Source organism: Oryctolagus cuniculus, chromosome X (genome assembly GCF_964237555.1).
Source record: "Oryctolagus cuniculus chromosome X, mOryCun1.1, whole genome shotgun sequence".
In the NCBI taxonomy this organism is placed as follows: domain Eukaryota; kingdom Metazoa; phylum Chordata; class Mammalia; order Lagomorpha; family Leporidae; genus Oryctolagus; species Oryctolagus cuniculus.
The window spans coordinates 15,234,017-15,259,811 of record NC_091453.1 but is presented as its reverse complement, the minus strand read 5'-3'; the positions used below and the strand labels follow the sequence as shown (position 1 = coordinate 15,259,811).

General features: G+C 37.0%; 1 protein-coding gene across 1 annotated transcript in view; it reads right to left on the bottom strand.

Moving 5' to 3' along the window:
• The window catches only part of IL1RAPL1 (interleukin 1 receptor accessory protein like 1), a 1,403,208-nt gene that overhangs the window by 1,153,969 nt on the left and 223,444 nt on the right, over nucleotides 1–25,795 (bottom strand). The window lies entirely within an intron of this gene.

The window sequence follows — 25,795 nt, the reverse complement described above, 5'->3', positions numbered from 1 at the left end:
TTAAAAAAATCCATGGGGCCAGTGCTGTGGTGTAGTAGGTAAAGCTGTCGCCTTCAGTGCCGGCATCCCATATGAGTGCTGGCATCCCATATGGGCGCCGGCTACTCCACTTCTGATGCAGCTCTCTGCTGTGGCCTGGGAGAGCAGTGGAAGACGGTCCAAATCCTTGGGCCCCTGACCCCAAGTGGGAAACCCAGAAGAAACTTCTGGCTCCTGGCTATGGATTGGTGCACCTCCGGCCACTGCGGCCAATTGGGGAGTGAATCAGCAGATGGAGGACCTCTCTTTTTCTCTGCCTTTCCTTCTCTCTCTGTGCAACTCTTTCAAATAAATAAATAAATATTTTTTAAAAAAATCCATGCTGCATCAAGGGTATTGTTAGCTACTTTGGTGAGATTTACAATGGGATTCAATAGCAAAAGGAAGCAGAGAAAAAAGATATTGAAAATTTGCAGCCTGGTGAACAAGCAAGTAAGGACAGAGTAGAGCAGAGTAGAACCCAGCAACAATAAGGTCTAGACTACACCACCTTCTAAAGAGCAGAGTGGAAATGCTAATGTCAGGACTACTGGAAAAGGATCTCAAAGGCACCTTAGAAATCTCCCAGGCCATTATTCTCACCACAAGCCTAGATACCTAGAAGTAGAAATTAGTTTCAAGGATGGAGTCCAAGGAAATGTCCACAGGTTCTGGATTGTTTGTCTATGGTGAAACAATGCACCACTATGGTACCGTTCAAGAAAGCCCAGGCACAGCCAATGATAGCCGTAGACCTTGATATCCAAATTGTGCTAAGTTTACAAGCGTGCAGAATGCTAAAGTTAGGGGTCATGTTGGCTTCCATTAGGGTTTTAAAACAAAGCCTGGGAATTCTGGCAAATTGATCTGGCAGATTTCTGCAAGATCAGAACCACTGCATAACCAACAAAGTTATACCTAGTAGAGCTGCAGGTGTGGGGCCACAAGGGGAACCTCAGAAAGGTAGTGATGGGGCCAGTGCTGTGGTGTAGAAGGTAAAGCTGCCGCCTGCAGTGCTGGCATCCCATATGGGCACTGTTTTCAGTCCCAGCTGCTCCACTTCCATTCTAGGTCCCTGCTATGGCCTGGGAAAGCAGTAGAAGATGGCCCCAGTCCTTGGGCCCCTAAACCTGAGTGGGAAACCTGGAAGAAGCTCCAGGCTCCTGGCTTCAGATTGGCTCAGCTCCAGCCATTGTGGCCATCTGGGGAGTGAACCAGTAGATGGAAGACCTCTCTCTCTTCTGCCTCTACCTCTCTGTAACTCTGCCTTTCAAATAAATAAATCATAAAAAAAAAAAAAAACAAAGAAAGGTAGAGTGATCAGCAGTATGTCATGCATACCAACATGAGCATGTAGCCACAGACAGCAGCCATGTGGGCAACAATGAGCAAAGTCATTGAGCAATGAGCGGAAGGCACCGGGAACCCACCACTCACCTCAGTTAGAATTTAACATCTGCCCGGTGGGAGTTCAGTCTTGCTTTGGACTAATGATTTCTTTCCACTTATCTATTCCTTCCTGTTGGAATGGAAATAATTACCATGTGCCTGCCTCATCATGGTACTTGTTTTGATTTTACATGCCCACAACTGCAAAGGATTTGCCTTCAGTCATTCAACTTTGGTGTTCTGAATTAATGCTGGACTAAATTAAGACTTAGGGACTACTGGGGATGGAGTGATTGTATTTTCCATTGTGAAAAGGACATGAATCTTGGGGCTGAATGCTATGATTTGGATATGGTTTCAGTGTGTCCCCCAAGGCTTCAGTTGTTAAAATAGAATCCCTATTGTGAGGTGTTAAGAGAGTAGAAATTTAATCTAAGTATGGTGTTGAGAGGTAGGTTATTGATTAGGATTAGATAAGGTCATTAGTGGAGAGCCCCCATGACTGAATCAATCACTGGTGGCTATATAAGAGGAGGGAAAGAAACCAGAAGACATACGAACATATGCATGTTCTTTCTCATGCCATGTGATACACTGTGCTGACTCAGGAATCTGCCAGCAGAAGGCCAGCATCAGACACTGTCGTTCAAAGTTGACCTTCCAGAACTATGAGCTAAAATAAACCTCTTCACCTTAAAACTTTCCCAGTTTATGATATTGAGATTTTAACAACAAAAAATGGTCTAATACACTAGGGTAAATTCTAAGAATTTTTTTAAAGGTAGCATAATTGATATGCTAAAAGAGGAGATAAAACAGAACATAAATGTTCAATTAAAACCCAAATAAGAAAAAGAAAGGAAATGAAAACAAAGAACAAATGCATATGTAATAGTTACAAACATGTCCATATCAATCCAGCCATTACAATAATGACATTAAATAAAAATAATCTAAATACACCAGTTGAAAACAAACTGTCAGAATGGATTTTTAAAAAATACATAAGTGTTTTCTAAAAGAAACCCACCTTAAATAATAATACCCATTATGTTATAAGTAAAAGGATGAAAGAAGATATACCACACTAACATTAATCAAAACAAAGGTCAAAGATTCCTCTTCTGAGATGACATATGAGATCTGTGGGTCACTCCCTAACCAGTGAAACTATTAAAAAGTATTCATGTACCTGGAAATTATTCTAAGGGAATATAGCAAATGAAGGAACATATATTCAAGAAAATATACTAGGGACCAGTGTTGTGGGATAGTTTGTAAAGTCACTGCCTGCAATGTTGCATCCCAGTCCTGGCTGCTCCGCTTTCAATCCAGCTCCCTGTGAATGTACCTGGGAAAGCAGTTGAACATGGTTCAAGTGCTTGGGCCCCTGCACCATGAGGGAGACCTGGACAAAGATCCTGGCCTCTGGCTTCTGGATTCTGGCTTCAGTCTAGACCAGTCCCCAGCACTGCAGACATTTGGGGAATGAACCAGCGGATGGAAGTTCTTTCTCTCTCTCTCTAACTCTGCCTTTCAAATAAATAAAGTACACTTTTTAAAATGTATTTATTAAGCATGGTAGGATAAGCATTGTGGCATTTGAGCAATCACTTGCTCCCTCCCTTCTACAAACCAACCCCTTCAGCTCAGCTGGACAGATACACATTTCAAGTGGTTGTGGCCAAGAAGATAAGAACCTTCTCTCTTCAGCTCCCATTCAATGATTACCATAATGCAGGCAATCAAAATTTCTTATTTTTTTTCAAATTCCAAGCTAAAGAGGTTACACTGCTTGCAAGTGAAAGTTAGAAGCTGAAGCAATTCCCTCTTCTACCCTTCACCTCCCCTCACAGAAGAGAAGCTCTAACCCTGGACAGCAAATCAAGTTTACTGTGGTTCTGAACACTCTCACCCCAACATGTAGGGCAGAGATGCCACTCTGGGAGATGCAAAGTAAGATCAGAAACTAATATATGGGGCTTGGAAAGAAAGCTATTAAATTTTAAAAACATTTATTTATTTGCGTGGGAGTAGGTGAGAGTGAGGGAGAGAGACACGGAAAGGGACAAGCAGAGGAAGAAGGAGAAGGAGAGGTACACTTGCATCCACTGGTTCCCTCCCCCAAAAGCCCATGATGGCCCAGACTGGGCCAGGCCAAAGCCAGGAAATGAAAACTCAACCCAGGTCTTCTACATGTGTGACAGATGTCCAATTACTTGAGTCATCACTGCTACTTGCCAGGATCTGTATTAGCGGGAAGCTGGAATCAGGAGCCAGAGGCAGGCATCAAACCCAAGCACTTTGCTATGGGATGCAGACATCTTAACTACCCGCCTCATTCAAAATTTTTAAATATTTTCATAAAACATTTAATATTTTACTATTTTTACTATTTGATATTTAATGATGCAATACTAATTTCAAACAATGCAAACTTCAATATCTAGGAAATTATCTGTGATAAAGAGGTACACTGCATAATCATAAATGAGTCAAATTCCCAAGAAGATGCTACAGTTGTAAACATGTCCTTACCTAACAATACGGTATCAAAATACATGAACAAAAACTGAAAAATATGAAAGGAAAAACAGCCAAGTCTTCTATGATATTTGAAGACTTCACATCATATGTCAGTTATTCATAGATCAAGGGGGCATAACGGACATAGATATCCTAAGTCACACTATCAATCACCTTTATCTCATGACATTAAAGATTACTCCCTCCAATAACAGAAAAATACATATTTATCTCAAGCTCACTGACCATGATAGATCACATTCTAGACAACAAAAACCTACGTTAATAAATTTTAAAATGTATGGAATGGAATTAAGTTAGATTAAATGAAATTAAAGTAGAATCTACAACATAAGGAAAGCTGGAAAATTCTCAAATATTTGAAATTAAATAGCACAGTTTTAAATAACTCATGGTCAAGGAAAAAGCTTCAGTATGATACACATTTTGAACTGAATGACAATGAAAACACAACTCATCAAGATTCTGGGAGGCAGTCGGAGCAGTGCTTAGGGGGAAATTTATAGCAATGACTACACATAAAAGATCCTACATTAGAAAAGAAGAAAGATCTAAAATCAATTGAAAGAGACTTGATTTTTTTACATGAAAAAAATAAAATAAAGCAAAAACATCACCATCTATTCAACGATTCATTTCCTTGACATTTATCAAATGTCTTTCATCTGTCAAGAATAGATCTATGTGCTGGTGCTATAAGAGGGAACAGTAAAGAAAAACCCTTGCTGGGGGACCAGTGTTGGGGCACAGTGAGTCAAGCCACAGCCTGTAATGACAGCATTCCATACGAGTGCTCGTTCAAGTCCCAGCTGCTCTGCTTCCAATCCAGCTCCCTGCTAATGTGCCTGGGATAGCAGTGGAAGATGGGCCCGGTATTTAGGCCCCTTTCACCCGTGTGGGAGATCCAGATGGAGCTCTAAGCTCCTAGATTTGACCTGATCCAGTCCTAGCTATTGTGGGCATTTGGGAAGTGAACTAGCAGATGCCATCTCTCTCTCTGTCCCTCTAGCTCTGACTTTCAGCTAAACAAATCGTTAAAAAAAGAAGAAAAAAGAAAGAAAAAAAACCCTGCTATCACTAAGTATACATTCTAATAGGAACAATGGAACATTAAACCACTAAATGAAGAAAGAAAATCCCTTCACAAGGTCATAGATGATGTGAACAAAATGGAACTGAGTAATGTAATATGCTTGAAGAGTTAACCCTCATTAGGGTGACTAGGGTGACTGTGCCTGAGAATATTACATTCAACACACTTTCACGACAGTTTTATGACACTGTGTGTTTGGTATTTACCACAAGTTTTTCTTTCAAAATACTTTTATTTTCCTGCTTGCTTTATCTATCATACACATTGAAGTTTATATATATATATGTATCAAACTATATTAGCTTATGTGCAAACTCTGAAAGCATATATGAAATTAAAGTGCTATTTTAAAAGAGAAAAGAATTACTAGTATTCTAGAGATGCATTTTAGCAACTTTAGCTTCGATTTCTTTTATTTTTTTAATTTATTTATTTGAGAGGTACAGTTACAGAGAGAGATAGAGATATAGACAGAGAAAGATTTTCCATCTGCTGGTTCACTCCTCAAATGACCACAACAGCTGGAGCTAGGCTGATCTGAAGCCAGGAGTTTCTTCTGGGTCTCCCACATGGGTGCAGGAGCCCAAGCACTTGGGCCATCTTCCACTGCTTTCCTAGGCGCATTAGCAGAGAGCTGGATTGGAAGAGGAGCTACCAGGACACAAAACAGCACCCATATGGGATTTCAGCACCGCAAGTGGAGGCTTACCCACTACGTCATAGTGCTAGCCCCTAAATTCAATATTTTAATGACAACAAACAAAAAATTAGTTAAGACATATTCCAAATCTTTTATATTCAAGAGAAGAAACTGATGAGGATCCAAAAATACGTGGTTAAAACTGCTCAGAGTTAAATCTTTTGCAAAACTCAGAAGGTTGAAACTTTAAAATTATCAATGATTCTTTGGCAAATCAATACAACTGAATTAAAAAGCAAAGTTAAACTATGTGACCTCTGATTTCAGAAATCAGAATTGGATGCTTACATGAGAAATTCATACATACTAAACTGTTTCATTCTGTATGGCTAAAACTAATAAAAGCTAAATAGGTGGAGATACAGGAAGTTTGTGTATCAATTTTCCTGCAATAGCTATATTGTTGTCAATCTCTGTAATTCAAATATGCCATTTAATCCACAAGTGTTATTTCTTTGCATCCTGCAGAAGGAAGTGGTTCCTAACACGTGACTGTGGCCTTTCTCTGTACCACATATAATTTTTCTGAACAATTCAAAGAGAATCCTACTATCTCTGATGATCTATCTTAACAGGTCACACAACCAGCCTGACAAAGTTAAATCATTCCACCTCACACAAGAGAGTTGTAAAAGATTTCTGACATTCTGGTCTCCAGAACTTTTCTTAGAGTACTGTTAATATGTCTCTGCTCCCCTTTCAGCCTGTAGTCAGTCACCTGAAGCCTTGTATATCTGGCGCTCTTCATTCACAATGAGATGTCTGATATATGTTGCCTTTGTACATATGTGAGCCTGAATATATTTGTATTCATTGTATTCCTCATTTCCATGCCTCACATATTATTTTCGAATCACTGTGTCCCATTTGAGTTATTTTTCACTCATCTCCCTATGTCTTTGCTTCTTTCTTCTATCATCCTGCCTTTATCGGACCAGATGTGTCTATCTAGACTCCTACTTTCTACCCTGTATCTCCCTCAGTCATCTGAATCCTGCTGTAGCAACCATCAGCTTGAGAATACAGGCAACAATCTGTGCAAAATGAGTAGGACCTTGACTTCATGAACACATATTCTCTGTTTCCATACCAAAATAATTCACACCTCCCAACTTCTCAGAGGTGTCATTTTCTAATTATAATAGGCCACATCTTTTCTATGACCTTCATTATAATACTGACAGCTTGGGGCAGGTGTTTGATGTAGGGTTAAAATACTGGTTGGTATACCCGCACCCCATATCAGAGTGCTTGACTTTGATGCCTGGCTCTGGCTCCTGGTTGCAGTTTCCTGCTAATGCAGACCCTGGGAGGCAGTGGTAATGGCTCAAGTAATTGGTTTCCTGATGCCCAAGTGGGACACCTGGATTGAGTTCTAGGCTCCTGGCTTTGGCTTCAACCCCAGGCTTTGCAGGCATTTGGGGAGTGGACCAGCAGATAAGAACAATCTCTCTCTCTCTTTCAAATAAAAATTTTAAATGAAAAAAAAAAAATACTGGTAGCCATATTATTCATCAATACATACTGTATCACTGTCTTATTTTGTGCATTCTGAAATTTAAATATGTTTGCATACTGGTTACTTAAAAGAAATTGAGAGAAGGCTATCAGATTCAATGGAAATAATTCAACTAGGTTATACTTCTACCAAAGGAGTATTAAATCACAATGTGCCCAAAGAGTATACCTGATTTAATATTTTTTAAGTTTTACATTTAAATAAAAGAAATTTATTTGGGCTTGAAGAAGTTGTCATTTGTGCTTATTACCTATACTTATAGAGAAGAGTGTTGGTTCACTTCATAGTTGGAGCATTTCTAACTTATGAGATTTGACCAGCCGGTAGGGAAAAAAAAGTAGATTTTTTTTTTCAAATGGCCATCTGTACCTATCAGAAATTTCACATCTAATTTCATTAGATGCAGGTGGCAGGAATAATTAACACAGCTCTTCATTACATAATAGATCTAATAGGACAGTGGGCATGAGGAATATGGGTTTGTGAAATAATTTCAATCAATCTGATGTTAACTAGTTTTTCCCCTAAAATAGTTTGGTCTCTATGCTTCTGTCCTCTTTTCTATTTGACTTACATACTTACTTCTATACATACAGTGGCATTTATTAATATTCACAAACATGCTACATTCAGACTGTTTTAAATTTACTGCACTATAACACCAAAATAGGAAATAAGACTAAGGCTGGCCCCCTTAATCATCACCTAGCCACTCTTCTCTACTTTTCTGTCATATTCATTCATAGCTTTCCTTATCTCCAAATTCTAGATATCTATATCTATCTATATTATATATAATATATATAATCTCCAAATCTAAAAAGCTGTACTCTGTCTTCATCTCACTCTATTTCTCAGCTCTATTCAACACATTTGATTTCATCTTCTTGAATCATTCTGAGCTCCCATGAAATCAAACTCAATATTTCTATCTCACTTTTCTAACATCTCAGTTCTTTGCCAGCTATTCAAATGTTAAAGCATGCCAAGACTCACCTTACAATCTATTTTTTACACTTATCCCCATTCAGCTTAAGTGATCTCATCCAAAGAAATTATTTTAAGTATCATTTTTAAGATTTATTTATTTTATTTTAAAGTCAGTTACACAGAGAGAGATGTGTTCTATCTGCTGGTTCACTGCCCGAAATGGCCACAATGGCCTGGGTTTGGCCACGCCGAAGCTAGGAGCCAGTAGCTTCATCTGGGTCTCCTATGTAGATGCAGAAGACCAAGGATTTGGAGCATCTTCTGCTGCTTTCCCAGGACATTAGCAGGGAGCTGGATCAGAAACAGGCGTCCATATGGGATAACGGTGTTGCAGGTGCCAACTTAACTTGCTACACCATAATGCCGGCCCCCTAAGTATCATTTATATGCCAATGGTTCCTTACATTTAGGTATTCAGTCCTGATCTGTCCAGTGAGCTGCCTGCTAACTCCTTGAAATATTCACAAGAATTATGAAAGAGAATCTCAAACTTATTACATATAAAACGGTAATCTCTCCTCCTATTTGCTCCCATGTCAGTAAGAAGCCTCACCATCAACCCCGTTGCTACTCAAATTTAGAAACCCTCCATGGTTCCTTACATATTATATATATCTTATATACTCCTCATCCCTTACCTACACTCTGTCCTTGAGTCCTGTTTGGTTTTACAACTAAACCATGCCACACACAGTCTTTGTATATCTCCTACTTACTACCTTGTTTAAGCCGTTTATGGTTAGGATGACTTAAATAAGCCTCCATGTCCACAACCTACCTTTAAAAATTGTGCATTGTACCTATGAAATTTAATTATTCTCTTTATATTAATAAATATTTAAAAAGACAAAATGTGCATTAGATCCTATCATTCTTCCATTTACTAGATTCCAGTGGCTTCACACTACACTCAGAACAAAATGAACATTCTAAACTATGACCTAAGGGACCACGGCTAATTCTCCAACATTTTCTTCCCCTCCAACCTCTCACATCATTGCCCTCCACTATTTGAAATTCCTACCATTTAAATCATCCTATAATTCTTCATTACAACCTGTCAGCCATAACAACCTTCTTTGTACTTCCTCAGTGTACACTGTTTGCTCCTGCTCATTCCATTAGCATTCATTATTCCTCTGCTTAGGTTGAGTTTTTTCCACATTCTCAATTAATGGGCTCTTTTTCATAGTAAAGTCTCAACTCGGATTATATTTTCTAAGAGAGACCTCTCTTGACTATCCTCTCTAAAGTAACTAACTTTGACAATCACTATAATTACTTCCTTGAAAGTAAATGACATGAAGGATTATAAAATTATTTTTATTTAAGCCCACTAAATTGTACTTTTCATGAGAAAAGCACCTATCATTTTAGCCTCATGACCTAGAAGAGTAGGTGACACATAGCAGACAATTTAAAACATTATATACTGAATGGGTGTTAAACTAAAAACAAAAAGAAATACCGGATCACCTACTTTTTGCAAAGATCTGTCTCATATAGCTCAGTAAATCCCTAGCACATTCTAGTTAAACACACTCTGAGAAATATCACTATAAAGGCAAATAATTACAAGACCCTAAGGAGAGTTTATACAACCTGATAAAACACACATTTACTCTTTTCATTTGTATGTCTCAAAATATTCTCTTCAAAAAAGATAGATCTTTAAAGTAGTACCCTATTCCTTCCACAAACAGTAACTACAAAAGATAACAATTTGTTTATGATTATAAAGTAAGATTGAAATTTTAAAAATCTCATATGCTTCCAGTGTATACCTAATTTTTTTCTCAGAAAAATATTTAACTTTTTCATATTAAGAACATGCCTTACTTAAAACATTCCAATTCAATTTTTACATAACTGTATAAAACATATAAAGAATATAAATGATCTGTATAAGAGAAAAAAGTGTGTATTTAATCCCATACATGCAAGAAAATAGTTGCTCATTATCTCTTCATGTTTTACAGTAGGTTGACTTCAGATCTGTGTGCTTGCAAGTCTCAAAGATGTAAGCATCCAGGGGGCCAGCACCTTGGTTTGGCAGGTGAGGTCACTGCCTGTAGTGCTGGCATCCCATATGGGTGCCAGTTCAAGTCCTGGCTGCACCACTTCCCATCCAGCTCTCTGCTGTCACCTGGGAAAGCAGAAGATAGCCCAAGACCTTGGGCCCCTGCACCTGCGTGGGAGACCCGGAAGAAGCTCCTGGCTCCTGGCTTAGGATCGGCATAGCTCCAGCCGTTTTTGCCAATAGGGGAGTGAACCAGCAGATGGAAGACCCCTCTCTATATCTCTGCCTCTCCCTCTCAATAACTATGCCTTTCAAATAAATAAATGGACCTTTGGGGAAAAAAAAAGATGTAGGCATTCAAATCAAATTCAATCTTGAGTTTGTATATATTTTAATAATTTGACATGAACACTAATTTATAGATGGTGTGACATAACCACATGGCAACACTAAGTGTTCCTATTTTAAAGTTATCTCAAATAGTATCTAGCTATTTTCCCTGTTTTTTGTTTTTTAAGACTTAGTTACTTGAAAGAGTTAGAAGGAGAGAGAGAGACAGACAGAGAGAGAGATCTATTTGATAGTTCACTCCCCAAGTGGCCACAATGGCTATTCCAAAGCTGGAAGCCAGGAGTTTCTTCCAGGTCTCCCATGTTGGTGTAGGGGCCCAAGCACTTGGGCCATCTTCCACTGCTTTCTCAGGTGCATTAGCAGGCAGCTGGATCAGAAGTGGAACAGCCAGGACTTGAACCTGTGCCCATATGGGATGCCGGCATTGCAGGTGGCGGCTTAATCTGTTATACAATAACTACATCTATTTTCCTTATTTTGAAACATCTTCTTTTAGTATCATTTTCCCCATTCTTGAATTGCTTCTGAAGTATTTGTGCACAGAAATTTATTTAATCCATAGTATCCATTGGCATTTTCAAATCTGTTTGATTTATTTGAAAGTCAGAGAGGCAGAAATCTTCCATCTGCTGGTTCACTCCCCAAATGCCCACAACAACCAGGACTAGACTAGGCTGAAGCCAGGAGTCCAAAACTCAATCATATCTCCCACATGGGTGTCAGGAGACCAAACACTGGAGGCATCCCCTGCTGTCTCCCATGGTACACATTAGCACGAGGCCAGAATCCAGTGGAACTAGGACTCGATCCCAGGCACCTTGGAACACAACGCAGGCATCCCAAGCGGCATCTTCATCACTGAGCCCAACACCCACCACTGCAAAGTCATTTTCTCTCCTTTTCCTCATAATCCTTCCCTCATTTTACTGTGAAGTGAACTGGCTTTATTATACAACAAATTGTGCACAGGCAATATGTAGCCTCTGACACAGAAAGGAAAGCTGGGAGGACATGCATGTCTACACCTTCTCACGTGTTCCCTGAGATCCTGCCTCAGCAGCTTGCTACCCTGTGTTCTCCGCCTGTCTCCTTTTTGAAACTTCCTTTTCTGCCCTCCAATTGATGGAGAGTTTTCCCCCAGAGTCTTCCGTCACCACCTGCAGATTCGCAGAGATCATCTGACACAAGGGACCCTTCCCAAAAGCCTTCTCCAAACATCCAAAAGGCATCAGTATTATGTTACTTTTCCTGACTTATTCAAGATTACAAACTAAATATTAAATTTAGGATGAATAAGAGAATGAATGCCATCCCACCATAAAATTTGAATATTTTTTCCTTAATTATACTAGGTATGGCTTCTTTGAGTTGGGCTGATACAAACTCTCCAAAATAAATTTCCAAGTTTCAGAGTAGTCTTATTTTTTAAGTCCTAAAGGAACAGATCTGAATAAGCATAAAAAAACCATAAAACTAAAACCAAAGAATGTGATCAAAAATTAAAATAACTGCACAAGTGAAATTCATTACGTGCAAGTTTCTATGTGAGGCATCAATTTAGTCAAGCGTATGTTCTTGTCTAATTCAGAATATGTCAACAGTGTAATCACTCAGGTGGTGATCACAAGAAAGGAAAATGTGATAAATACTATTCTGTGCTTACCAGCTGTAATTCTGATCACAAACATTTAAATTGAAACAGGATTCAAAAAATCATACCCAGGTAAAGTATAAGGGGTACAAGGCTATCAACAGCTTACTTATTCCATATGCAACCCAAAGAATAGTTGAAGATTCACTAACAGTATGATACAGACCTTGGGTAAAGTGTATTTGTAAAGCTCAACCTTAGCATTTGAGAATAAGTAATTTAAAATTGTTTTAAAATTTCCCTTTAAAATACTAGGTATTAAAAAGCATGGGCAAAACAAACAAAAAACCACCCAAAGAAGCAAAATTACTGTTGTATCAACCCCATACTTGCTACAGAATGAGACTCCCTCCAATTAGCTTGTGTAGATTGTCTCATCTCAAACAATTAGAGCTAGTTGCACAAAAATTGTCTCATTCAGAACACGCTTTGAGAGAGTTTACAAGATCCCAATGGAGCTTCCAAACTTGCTTTGTTTTCCTAATTGAAAACTTAGAAGGTAATAACCTCCTCTCAATTCATAGAAAGCCGGAAACCCTAGGATACAAAGCAGTTTCCAAAGAAATTTAAAATAAAATCATGTATCATTAAAAATTGAACAAAACAAACCACACACGTCTCCCAAAGAAAGCAAAAACATGCCTTTGAAACAAACAGTAAGTCACCACTGTTCATTGCAGAGCAGCATGTCACTTACAGAGAGGCAGAAAGAATGTGCAAGTTGCCAAATTGAACTAATTCATGTTCTGAATTAAAATAAAACACCCTCAATATTGTAGGCCACTTCTATTCACCAGCATTCATAGGGTTTGCCTCGATCTGTCTTGGGAGACAGGGAGACACTGAGTAGCTGCTTTGGCTCCTGCCACATTCCGCCCAGGGCCCCTACCATGCAGGATTCCTTTTTTGCATCTAGTTCTCCTTCATGGAATGGCCTACATGTGCCAAAAACTCCCAAGGATGAGAAACAGGGAAAATGTACACAATTCCTCTTATAATAAAGTAACTGAAAAACTTCTCATTGAAGCAAAAGAAGAAACAGTATCACAATATCCACCGTCCAGTGTACCCTCAGCACTTCCAGATTTAGCTCTGACAACTCCAGCAGGAGACTATATACAATCATCATAAACAGCCAGGTCACTCAGACAGCTAAAGATAAAACTTTAAGTCTCCCTTTAAAGAAAAATGTACACTCTGATAAAATTATTCATTTCATGCAAGTTAAATCCATTTATTCACTCATGTAGCAATTGATCATGGAATGCTATGTGCTAGGCCCCAGGTGGGGCTTGTAAATGTTATGAAGTTCAATTACATAGAGATCATCCCTCAAAGAAATTCCAGTGTTAGAGAATCGTGGCATGCACATAAATTGCCACGGGCAAATACAGAGTCCTGGGATGAGATTCATCGGGATTCTGAAATCCAGCAGTAAAATACAAATATGTATTAAGCACTAATTATGCATTGACTCCTTTAAGCACAGTGATTCTAAAAGACATATACATAAACATGTATAAGATATTTTTACACTCAGTGAGCTTATACTATTCAGTTGGGTAAATAAAACACAGATGTTAAAAAAATGCAGCAATCACATATCTTAATTGGCTTTGAGTTCCCAGCACCTGGCACATAGCAGATCCTTGATCGAAGTGTGTTTTGTGAATAAATACTTAACTGTGCATATATTTGTATGTGTACATGTGCATATGTGAGTATGCATGTAGATATACACGTATCATGTTAGCACTGTATTTTAATTTTTTTGAGTGAGAGGCATGAGATAATGAGGATATGTGTATGGCACTCCTATTCATTAATTCACTCCCCAACTGTCCATAACAGCCACAGCTGGGCCAGGGTCAAGGCTGGGACCTGGAAAGTCAACCAGTTGTCCCACATGGGTGCCAGTGATCTCAGTTACTGGAACTAGCAATGTTTCCTTGCAGAGTCTGCAGCAGCAGAAATCTGGAGTTAGGAGTGAGATCTGGGCATTGAACTCAAGCACTCCTATGTAGGACATGGGCATTTTAAATAGTTTTAACAGCTAGGATTAATGCCCAACCCTAACACTATTTTCAGAGAGGCTCAAACCCTTAAAAACTGCCTCTTCCTGTGTTAGTTTGAGATATTTCATTGAAATAATCAAAGGAAGACTAAGTGATACAATCCTCCATTATAAGCATGGGAATAGAAAGCACTTAAAGGAACTCTGAAGAGGAAAAACTGACTTTAGGAAGATGCTCTGTGGGAAAGACTCACTTAAAAATTTGGAATGTTACTATGTTAGTATTTATAAATGTGTATTTGTGTATATTTGTGTGTGTGTGCATGTGTGAATTACATGTCTTTTTCAGAGTTGAGACTGAAAATTTTTCATTTTTAAAAAACAAAGCATAGCAATTCACTTCTCCTTTGACACCTGAATTATTAAAATAACAAGACATATTGAAAGAGGATTTTAATACTCTACAATATGAATGCACTTGTCCACATAATTTGAGTATCACAGACAATACAATATTTTTGCCTCCCTAAAAAAATCAATAAAAATTTCTATTAAAAACATATAAAACAAATATAGCAAAAATTCATGTTCATTTAAAAACAAACCTAAAGGAATAAATTAGAGAAGATAAATGCTTGGAAAATATTAGGATCAAATAAAACATTCTGTAAGAATTCATTGGAAATTTTCCCCCATGTTTATTTTCTTTTTGTATTCTGTTTATTAGTCATTTTCATCATGCCAGAAATTCCACAAGATGGCATTGGAGAGTCCAATTACTTATAGAATATAGTCTATAACTATAGACATTTTTTTAGGTGAATATAGTTGTCTTCAACCTGATATGATTATATATTTCAGAAAAATAATATTGACCGGAGGATGAAAATCTTGTCACTGATAAAAGTAGTTTTCCTTTATCATTCACAACATTATATATATATATATATATATACATACATACATCATATGTGCAATGCAAAGTAACTGGGATATGCTTTTAGAATCCACAGTAAAATACCAATGGTAGAACTTTACTGAAGTAAATGTGTTAAAACTAATTGGGAAATATTTTAGTACAGTTGATAAATATAAATGAAAATTGAATAGTGCAGGGACTATCCACAAGAGCTTGTTACTTTCTAAAAAAATCTTTGTACATAACTTTCAGAGGTTGTAAAATTTGGCAAAGTTACACATTCACATTGATTTAAGAAACCATTTTCCATTCAAGGTGCCTTGAATTGATGTCTTAAGAGATCATAACTCTAAAAAGGGAAAGATCACTTAAACAACAAAAGGTAGAATAAACCACGGTTCAGTATTCTTAGCTGCCAAACCCCATTTCATCTAGACACATCAGCAACTGCAGGAAAAAGTTTGCATTTATCTTTGTAGCAGCACACCATATAATATTTAAGAAGAACTAAAAGAAGTCATATATATTTTTCATAATAGGACCTTTGTTTTAAACTGATAACATGTTCTGCTCTGCAGTTTTAGCACAAACTCTGTAGCATCAAGTTAAACGTAGCCAACAATGGAGCTCAACTATTCTGGCCACAAACTACCATCTAACTGTCTTTGATCTATGTTTAAATATGGAAAACACATTATAGGGGAAATGTGTCACTTAACTAGTGCTGAGTGCATATTGCAAGTGTTTAATAAAGGTTTGTGAAACGAAAGAAGGATGAACTATTATTTTATACTGATGTTGTAATTCAATACTGTTCCTTTATGTAAAAGGAAACTAAGGAAGTGAAAGGTATGAGGAACTGCCTCCATCAACACAGTCCATTAGGAGCTGGATTGAAACCCAAGCAGCTTAATTCCCAATGCTGAGAGTTTTGTTACACTCATCAAATTCCATAAACCACTTCTGGGAAAACAAAACAAAACAAACCTGAAAGCATGTGTTGTAGTGATCACTGCAGTAGATGAAAGTGGCAATGTCAATATTAGCTGTCTGAAGAAACATCCTGCCAACTTATGATAATCAACAAGAGGATTAACCGTGGCAAATTAGAATACACTCGTAAGCCACCTTTCCTATCTCTTGGATGAAACGAGGAAATGAAAATTGAATCAGTATTACCCTCCCTTCAGGAGGTTAGTCTATGGCAAACATATCTCAAATCTAGATAAAAGAATTTTTGATTGGAGGAAATCTCGGGACAGTGGAATTCTTTCCATTAGCATAGAAGACCAATGTTTTCTGTTTGTCTTAGGAAAAGAATAATTGTCAAAGAGTTAAACTTCAAAAAAAAAAGCTATTTTTACTTACTGATTTTCTATTTATCTGTTTTGAATAAAAAAGCCTGACACCAATTTCTTTCAGACTCTTTTTTCTCTGCCTCCACATTTTCCTGAATTTTGACTTAATAATTATTTTTATTTTAACTTTTATTTAATAAATATAAGTACAACTTTTGGATCATAACAATAATCTATTTTTAGTTATCTGGTTCAACTTTCAAAAGAATTTAATACTATCACTTTCTCATTTTGAAACTTTCTCCTCTCTTGGTTTCCAGGAAAAAATGTTTTCTTTCTTTCTCTCTGAATGTTCCTTCAGTCTCTTTCCCTGACTGGCTGCTCTTTCTCTGGCAACCTTTCAAGGTTAATGTTGCACAGGACACTTGACCCTCTTTCCTCATCTTGTCCTTTTCCGCTAGTCTCTCTGCATGCCTTCCCTTAATTCTGCCATGTTGCTGTCAATATGAGGATAATTTAAAAATCCATACCTCTTGCCATGACTCTTGTAGAAAAGTGAAAGGTGGCCCCCCAAAAGACCTATCTTCCCAGACTGGTGCATGTGATATTTGGAGAGTTTCTTTGTAAATATAATTCAGTTAAGGAGCTCAAGGTGAGATTACCCTGGATTATCTAAGTGGATCCCAAATCCAATGACAGGTGTCCGTGTAAGAGAAAAGCCAAGGGAGATTAAGAGACACAAAAGCAGCCATGAAACCATGGAGGCAATGATTGTCAAGAGGCAGGCACAGAGCAGAGAACTGAAGCAACCAGAGCTGAAACAGGCAAGGACTGGCTCTCCCACAGAGCCTTCAGAGGGAATATGGCCACGCTGACTCCTTGACTGTGGACTTCTGGCTTCCAAAACTGAAAAAAAAATGAATTTTCTGCACTTTAAGTGACCCATTTTGAGATAACTTCTTATGGTAATCATGGGAAACTAACACAATTCCAGATCAATCAGTCCGTTAGCATAAGAATTCCAGTGATTGTTCAGCTTATGCGTTCCAAACTGCACTAATTTGATCTCCCTTCCCTGATACACTGCTCCTCTTTATTTATCTATATTTGGTGACACTATCAATTTAACTTCTCTAATTGTTTCCTCATCTATCTCCATACATTCATCTGATCCTATTTATTCTTTAGCAGAAACATATTCTACTTTCAGTCTCTCAGTGATTTTCAGGCCCTCGATATATTTCAATAATGTTTTTCGGAGTTCTTAACTGGTCATTTTAGAATTTGGCCAAGGTCCTTCTCATAGGAAGTGTTATCTGTCCCAAAATCGTATGTCAGCCTGCTGTTCTCACGTTAACTCTATATAGCATGATTGCATGTCTTCCATTCTTTGTAAAGGCCAGCTGTATTGGTACACTTGCAGAAACATGTGGGGAGCATGATCGCATATGCTGCCTGCAAAGAATTTTACATTTATGGTATACTGAAGATACCACAATGAACAGATCTGCCCAATGAGAGACTTACTCTCACGTAATGCTTTCCATGAAAATAATTTAAACTAATCAAATATCAGCTGAAACTTTTTGTTCTACAAGACAAAATGCAAAATCTCTTGCAACATACAAAGCCCTTCACACTCTGTCCTTAATCCACCTTTCCATCTCCATTCTAGGCACAAAGACCTTCTTACTGTTTTCTCTAAATAAGTGTCATTTCAAGTTTCTGTGCCTTGGGGCCCTTTAAGGTGATTGACAGCATCACAATCCTCCCACCGCAGAATGATTATATCAATTTTTTTCTTTCTAACCTCCCAAATCTAATTGATCGTCAAGTTAAATGGATTTTAACTTTAAAATTGCTCTTTTTCTGTCTTCCCTGTTCTCACTGCTGTTACTTTCAGTCAGGAAATCATTTTCATGTCATGAAAGGCACAAAATCCTGCTCCTCAAAGGGGGTATTTTTGAAAGTGCTTTGTGGAGTGCAGATAAATCTAACTAAGGTTCCCATGATTCAAAGCATCATAGAGTCTGTTTCCTGTCTTCCTCCTTCCCTATCTCTCTTCCTTCCTCTTTCTCTGCCTTATTTTCCTTCTCTTTGCTTCCTATTTCCTTCCTCTCTCTTTTTACCATGGACCACAGATCTTATGGCCCCGTCAGCAAAAAAATTTTAAGTTCCTTGTTCTTATATCAATTATCATCTAGTTCCTGAATGACCATCCTTTCTCTACTCTCCAATTCAATAACAACTTTGCTTGACTTAGCTAATTACCACTATGGTAAACATAATAATACCCCCCAAAGTTATATTCGGTCTTATCCCATATAACATACCATGTAACTACATTATATGACATGGCAAAAGGGACCCTGAATGTTTGATTAAATTAAGGATTCTTGAGATGAGAGGAGTATGCTGGATGATCTGGGGCGGTCCGATCCAATCACAAGGAATTGGAGTGATCCAGGACCATGCTCCAAGGAATGCAGGCAGATAATAGATGCTTTAAAAATGCACTAAAGAGAATGCTCCCCTACACTCTTTTTCACAGGAAATGCAGTAACCAACAGATTTCAGACATCTAATCTCAAGAAATATAAGATAATAAATTTGGGTTGCTTTAAGCCACCAAGTTTGTACTAACTTGTTAAAGCAGCACTAGAATACTGATACACCAGTCTCCCTAATTTCCAAGCTACCTTTTGGTTCACCTGAAAGCTTACAGTTGATTACCCGTTGATCATAGGTTCATCTTCTGCTCCAAGCAGTGGCTGCCTCTGTACTAACTCCACAACAAACAGAGATTCCTCAACATGGCTTAAAGTCTGCATTACTCAGTGGCTCCTTACTGCTGCCCTCTATCCCTTACCTCTCCTATCATATATATTGAACACCACATTCTTTTTTTTACCTTCATGAAACAATATCACACTGTTATAGGTAAAGATTAGAAAAAGGATCAGAAAAAGAGCTTTAAGAAATATGTCACTACACTGTCTCCCTGGGCTGCCTCTCAAACTACTCCCAGCACCAGCAACCCAAATTCACGACTGTAGCAAAGATGCTTCCTAGAACCATTGCCAGAGGAAAATATGCAACATGGCTGCTGACTGCATCTCAACAATGGCCCATAACCTATCATAATATTATTGTAATGAAATTACCATGGCTGACACTACTGTTCCGATCCTGCACTTGATGCCATTGCACTGCCAGAAAATGGGTGGTCACCAAATTCCTGGAAGTCTCCACCTCTTCCTATATAACTCGGCCCAAAGCACCACCCTCTCTATCTCCAGATCACATAAAGGGATGACCCAGGATCTCTTGGGTTGCATCTCACTACAGAGCATGCTCACATTCCCTCTTGAGTGTGTCCTTCTGCTTTGTTAATACATCTTATTCCTCTCTACACTTTATATATGTATCATCTTTGAATTTTTTGTGTGTTGGAAAAGATAATCTGGACTCCTCAGTGACACAACAATACTACTATATATGCATAACTCAGAGATATTGCTGGTTCAGTTCTAGACCACAATAAAGCAAATATTGCAATAAAGTGAGTCACCTGATTTTTTATTTCCCAGGGCTTATAAAATTATGTTTATACTATGCTGAAATCTACTAAGTGTACAACAGCATCATACCTAAAAATGAACACACATTAAAAATAATTTACTATGAAAAACGCTAATGATCATCTGAACTATTAGGGGAAGCCACTGATAAGGTCTTTATAAAGCTTCAATTTAAAAAAAAAAAAAAACATGGTATCTGTGAAGCACAATAAAGCAAAGTGCAAGGTTCATCCGTACTGACTTTAATACTCTCCATGCAAACCCACAATGAACCAGCTGTAACTCTCAACAACTGTCATTCATTTGTGCCCTCCAGATAAAATTGTAATGAGAACCGAAGTTGAATGGGTGAGTTTCCAGTAAAATCCACAGATATAACTCATGATTACCTAAAGATCCTATATAATTTTACTTTATTTTTAGATGTAAGTTACATTTATTGTTAGATTTTCTACTCAAAGAAACCATTTCAAATAAAGAATACATTTATAAAAATAACAATAAATACAAAAGGAGAAAATTCTTCCAAGAACAATTATGGTGTACTATTTTACTGCAAAAAGTCAAGACGCAGAATCTCAAGCCTGGTGTTATAAGCTATCCCAAAGGAAACTAAGGAGAAATCGTTCATACTTTTTGACATATTTGACAAACTGAAAATAAACACATGGTAACATAATAAAAAGCAGATGCTGGGGGAATAAGCTGTCTCTTAATCATGTGGAATTAAGCTCATTGACTTACAGGAATGCCCATGAGACAGGATACACATGAATCAATACACATAAATCATATTGCCATGCGATGCAAGTACTCCACCAGACATTCTCTTTCCTATTCAGTTAAATTCCCCTTTCTTTACACAGTGGCACAACTCCCTTAACTTAAAGAAATGAATTAGGAAAAAAAAAAACCAAGATTAGAATCTAAACTCTACCTCTGGTTATTTAACTCTTCCCTTTTATAAAATATTGGGCCTAGAATGATAATTTCTGAAAAACCTCTTGAGGCTTGCCTTCCTTGGCTGTCAGGAAGAATTGTATCTAAGTCATTTCACACAAACAAGTGTCCCCTGTCAAGTTCTAGAACGAAGGCAAGATTAACTCCCTGTGGTAAACATTTCACTCTCTAATAGCTGGCTGCTTCAGGGAGCTTTTAAATATCTTAAACCCCTTCTAGAATAATAAGTACTCTCCATTTTACGCAACACAGCTTCTTGCTCTCCCACACATGCTCTAGTAACTGTGAATACTTCTTTTCAGTAATGAAGTCACTTCCTTATTCAACCCGCATCAGTCAACATGAACTACACTCTTTCCATGATGACTGATATTGAACAATGCCATTAAAACCAAAACTTCTGCAATTTGACTTTAGTACTTCTTAACGCAACACTAAATGTAGTAACATTCCAATACAGAAATATTTTTAGAATCACTTTCCATTCCTTCTAACAGAATTGAGCTACCTTTCAAGCCCATGAATACACTCATGATTGATAAAGGTTCATTGTTTATTCTGAGTTTATATCATTTGCTTCAGTAGTCACAAATTATTACAGGATAATGATCTATCCTTAAGAAAAAATTTCTTAAATTCTCTATTTTATTTTACCTTTATCTTTCTAATACTGTGTTAGTTACATAGCATCTTAACTGATATAAACCAATATGGACATTTAAACCACCCACTGACTCACTCACTCACATAATCATTGCTTCATTAAAACTTATCTTTGAACCTGGACTCTGAAACACACACCATATTTGGAACTATAGAGAATATAAGTATATATAAATCATGATTCTTGTATTTATCATCTTACATTCTGGGAATGGATTTAACAGCAAAAAGAAATAGACAAAAGGTAAATCATCATAGACCCCGTCCTCTTCCCAAATTTCTATATCCAGGCCCATCTAGTTTCATTTATTTTCAGTGTCCCATACTCTCCAGCCAAATCACAATGCACACGTTAGTTCCCTCAAAGGATTATTTTTCCATGAAAGTCCTTCAACAATTCAGATTACTTCTCTGCTCCCAAACCTTACTCCTAACTCTCACACCTTTTCTTTAAGGAATAGACATTAAATGATATTATACTACCGCCCTTTGAATGGTCTTATAAAGATAGTATTTATGGACTGTTTTTTAACCCTTCAAACATAGTAACAACAATATTTTTTATAGTTTAAAAAGTTCTACAAAGACAGTGAAAATATCAAAATAGACTCTTTATTTGCAGACAAATACAGTAATAGGCAAGCAGGCAGGCAGGAAGCAAGGATGGGAGGAAGGAAGGGGTAGACAAACAAGAACATTAAACTAAATTTTCTAAACAGGCTGAGATACAACAAGTCTCCAAGCAACCATATGCTTTACATGTGGTTTTTGTACAGAATTTTACAAATGATAGCAACCCAAAGGCTTATTTACTATACTGCTGTTATATCTCACACACTTGAGAGGGATTAGCACTATTGATAGTCTTTGTCTCTTTTTTCAAGTAAAAAAAGGTACAAGATTTTCACAGGAGAAAACCTATTGTGCAACAAAATATGAATATCTGCTTCAATATATATTAAAGGCCTTAATTCTACATGTATGCACAACTTAGACATGTATTGGAAGTGATATTTAAAGCAAAGCATTTTTGGGTGGTAAAAATGCCATCTTAAGTGCTAAAGTGACCATATTAATTGTTAAAGTGATCATATAGGTAGGATTAAGTGTTAAAGGGATCATATAAATAAGATAAAGTGCTTGGCAATAATAATAGACAGAATGAAAAGGGAGAAAATGTTCCAACATGGGAAGAAATCCATACAGCAGACTCATAGAATGACAATTGCTTTAAATAGCAATCTGACCTCAGAATCAGCCCTTAAGGCATTCTGGTCTGGCTAAAAAGCCTATGAAAGCATTTCAGGCATGGAAAGCCAAGACACTGTGGCAAAAAAAAAAATGTCTTACATTAAGGATCTCTGTGAGTGAGACCCCAGTGGAAAAAAGGGACCATCAAAGAAGAATGTACTTTTCTCTGAAGGGAGGAGAGAATGTCCACCTTGCTATGGCCTTGTCCAAAAACTGATGGAGTTTGTGGACTCAAAAGGCTTCCATAGCCTTGGAAGCTCATGTCAAGAGCCTCAGATGATCAATGGTGTCATACATAAGAGTGCTAATTGTTAAATTAACAACAGGAGTCACTGTGCACTTACTTCCCATGTAGGACCTCTGTCCTCAATAAGTTGTATTATGAGAATTAACAATAAAATTTGTTCCCAAACAGTTTGTATATGTGTGTGTGTGTGTGTGTGTGTGTTGAAATCTTTACTTAGTATAGAGTTGTTCTTCTGTGTATAAAGTTAATTGAAAATGAATCTTAATGGAGAATGGGACTGGGAATGGGAGAGGGAGGAGGAAGTGGGATGGTTTGGGGACAGGAGGGAGGGTATGGGGAAGAATCAATGTATTCCTAAAGTTGTACTTATGAAATTTGCCCCCATTAAATAAAAGGTTTCTTTGGGGAAAAAAAAAACACTGGTAGTGGATGAAAAAAAATAAAACATTACAAAGTTGTATTTTTAATATTTCAATCATGATGTTATAATTATATAACTTTCTTGTTAGATTAAATTTGTTTTTTAACTTAATAGCAAAAGAGGTATAAGCCAATGTGATAAAAATACTGCATTTCTGGCTTGAGTAATAAGAGCTCCTATTGCTTTCAAATTAGTTTTGTTAATGAGAAACAAATATTTCTAAATTCTTATGGAATGATTAGAAGTGTTAATCTAAAATAAATACACAATGAACATGCTACACAAGTTCAACAAACCTCTATTATAATAATAGTTTATATGTTCTTAATTATTAGTATATCTAGTTCTGGATTTAGGGGGCCACAGTGAATTTAAAATCATACTCTTGTAAAAGTTGCATGAACAGTACTGGATATTGAATCATGCTTATTGAACTTTATCATTAATAAATCATTAATAAAATCATTAATAAAATCAAGTATAAAAAGAAAATAAAATGATAAGGATGAATAAATATAAGCAACCCTCTTGGTTAATATGCAAGATCACATAAACATAAAAAATTGATTTTTATTCCCTGGCCTTGATGCCTCTTGTTTTATAGCTTGGGCTGGGCATGAAGATTGAGTCATTAATCTTTTAAGGAGAAGATGCCAAGTGTACTCCTCTTCTACTTAATCTATGGATATTAGTAATGATGCTACTCAGTAAGCTACCTATCTGCTTCTCCCAAGAAATGGTGTTATGAAAACAACAAATCAGCTTAAATAGGTGTAAGCTATGAAATTATATGGATTACAATAATATTATATATTTCTAAATTGTACTTAATACCCAAAGATAAGACAAACTTCCACTTAGGTCCTAACATAGTCACAGAGCGAGCTATTTAATTAATATTTGTAGAAAGGTAAACAAAGCAAGCATAGTACGAAATCATAGTTCCTGCCTTATTTGTCATTTTTACATTATAATACAGAAAGTCATTTGGTATGAAAGGTAGTATTTGACAACTGCATTAGTAAACTGAAGAGATAAAGGCCTCCAAACTTCTGCCTAATGTACGACAACATTTTATTACCTCTCTCCTAAAATAATTATATCATTACAATGAACCTGTAATTTCAAACAGGTCACTGAGTGTTCACTAGTCTCTGGAGCAGGAGATATGAATTTTCCAACTGTCCCATGTTTGCCTCTCAAATATACTAATCAAGTTTGAATTTGATAAAATTGCTTGTCCTCAAATTTGAGTTCATATAGAATGGACCTGTCACCACTATTTTAAGATGAGAAAAAAAAGTCACGCTTGCATTTCAACAAATGAATGACAGATCTAATAGCCATAAAAAGTGAAAAATTAAGATATTAGATAATCAACTATAATAATCAGAAAAATGAAATTTTTAAGGCTCAATCAATATTTCCATTTTGGAAGAACTATTGTTCTGTTATTAAATTTATACAGGTGAGTGTTTCTTTTCTATGTAGCCAATATCTCAAATATCTATGTTAAATGCTTTTAATGTAAATTGCTAGTTTAGAAAACATCACTCTTGAAGAAATTATCAGCTTTTATCAGTTTATTCCTCCTTTTTCCTAATCTAACTCCCTTGCTTATGGTCAACTTTACTTGCAAGATATAGACAAAGAAATCTAGATAAATGCTATTTGCTAGAAATCCATTAAAACTGCATAATGCACGATTTATAATCCTACCCTCGGGTTTTCTCTCATTCAGAAAGATCCACCAAGAATAGATTAAACAAAGTGCAAAAATACAAACGCTATTTTTTCCCATTACCTACAACCACATCAATCGCAGATATAAACAAGAACCAAAATGTTGTAGAACCAACAATAGGCGCAGTACAGTTCATTTCACTTTCAACCCTTCAGTAAACTTTTGGCCCTGGACAAAGCCTTCCACAAGTCCCTGCAGACTTTTTCCCCAAACAGGGTTTATGAGAGCAGAACTGTTCTCTATTGCCCTTGGATGCGGTCTTTTCTGTGACTTGGACATCCGTGAACCTGAGGGACTAAGATCGCTGCTGCACAGCTTCGATTCAACCCTTCCATTACCTCTCCCTTCTGAATTCCAAAGACGCTTCTGTGCATGCAATTCTTCATCTCACAAAATTCTTGAGCCTCTTGCCGAGTATC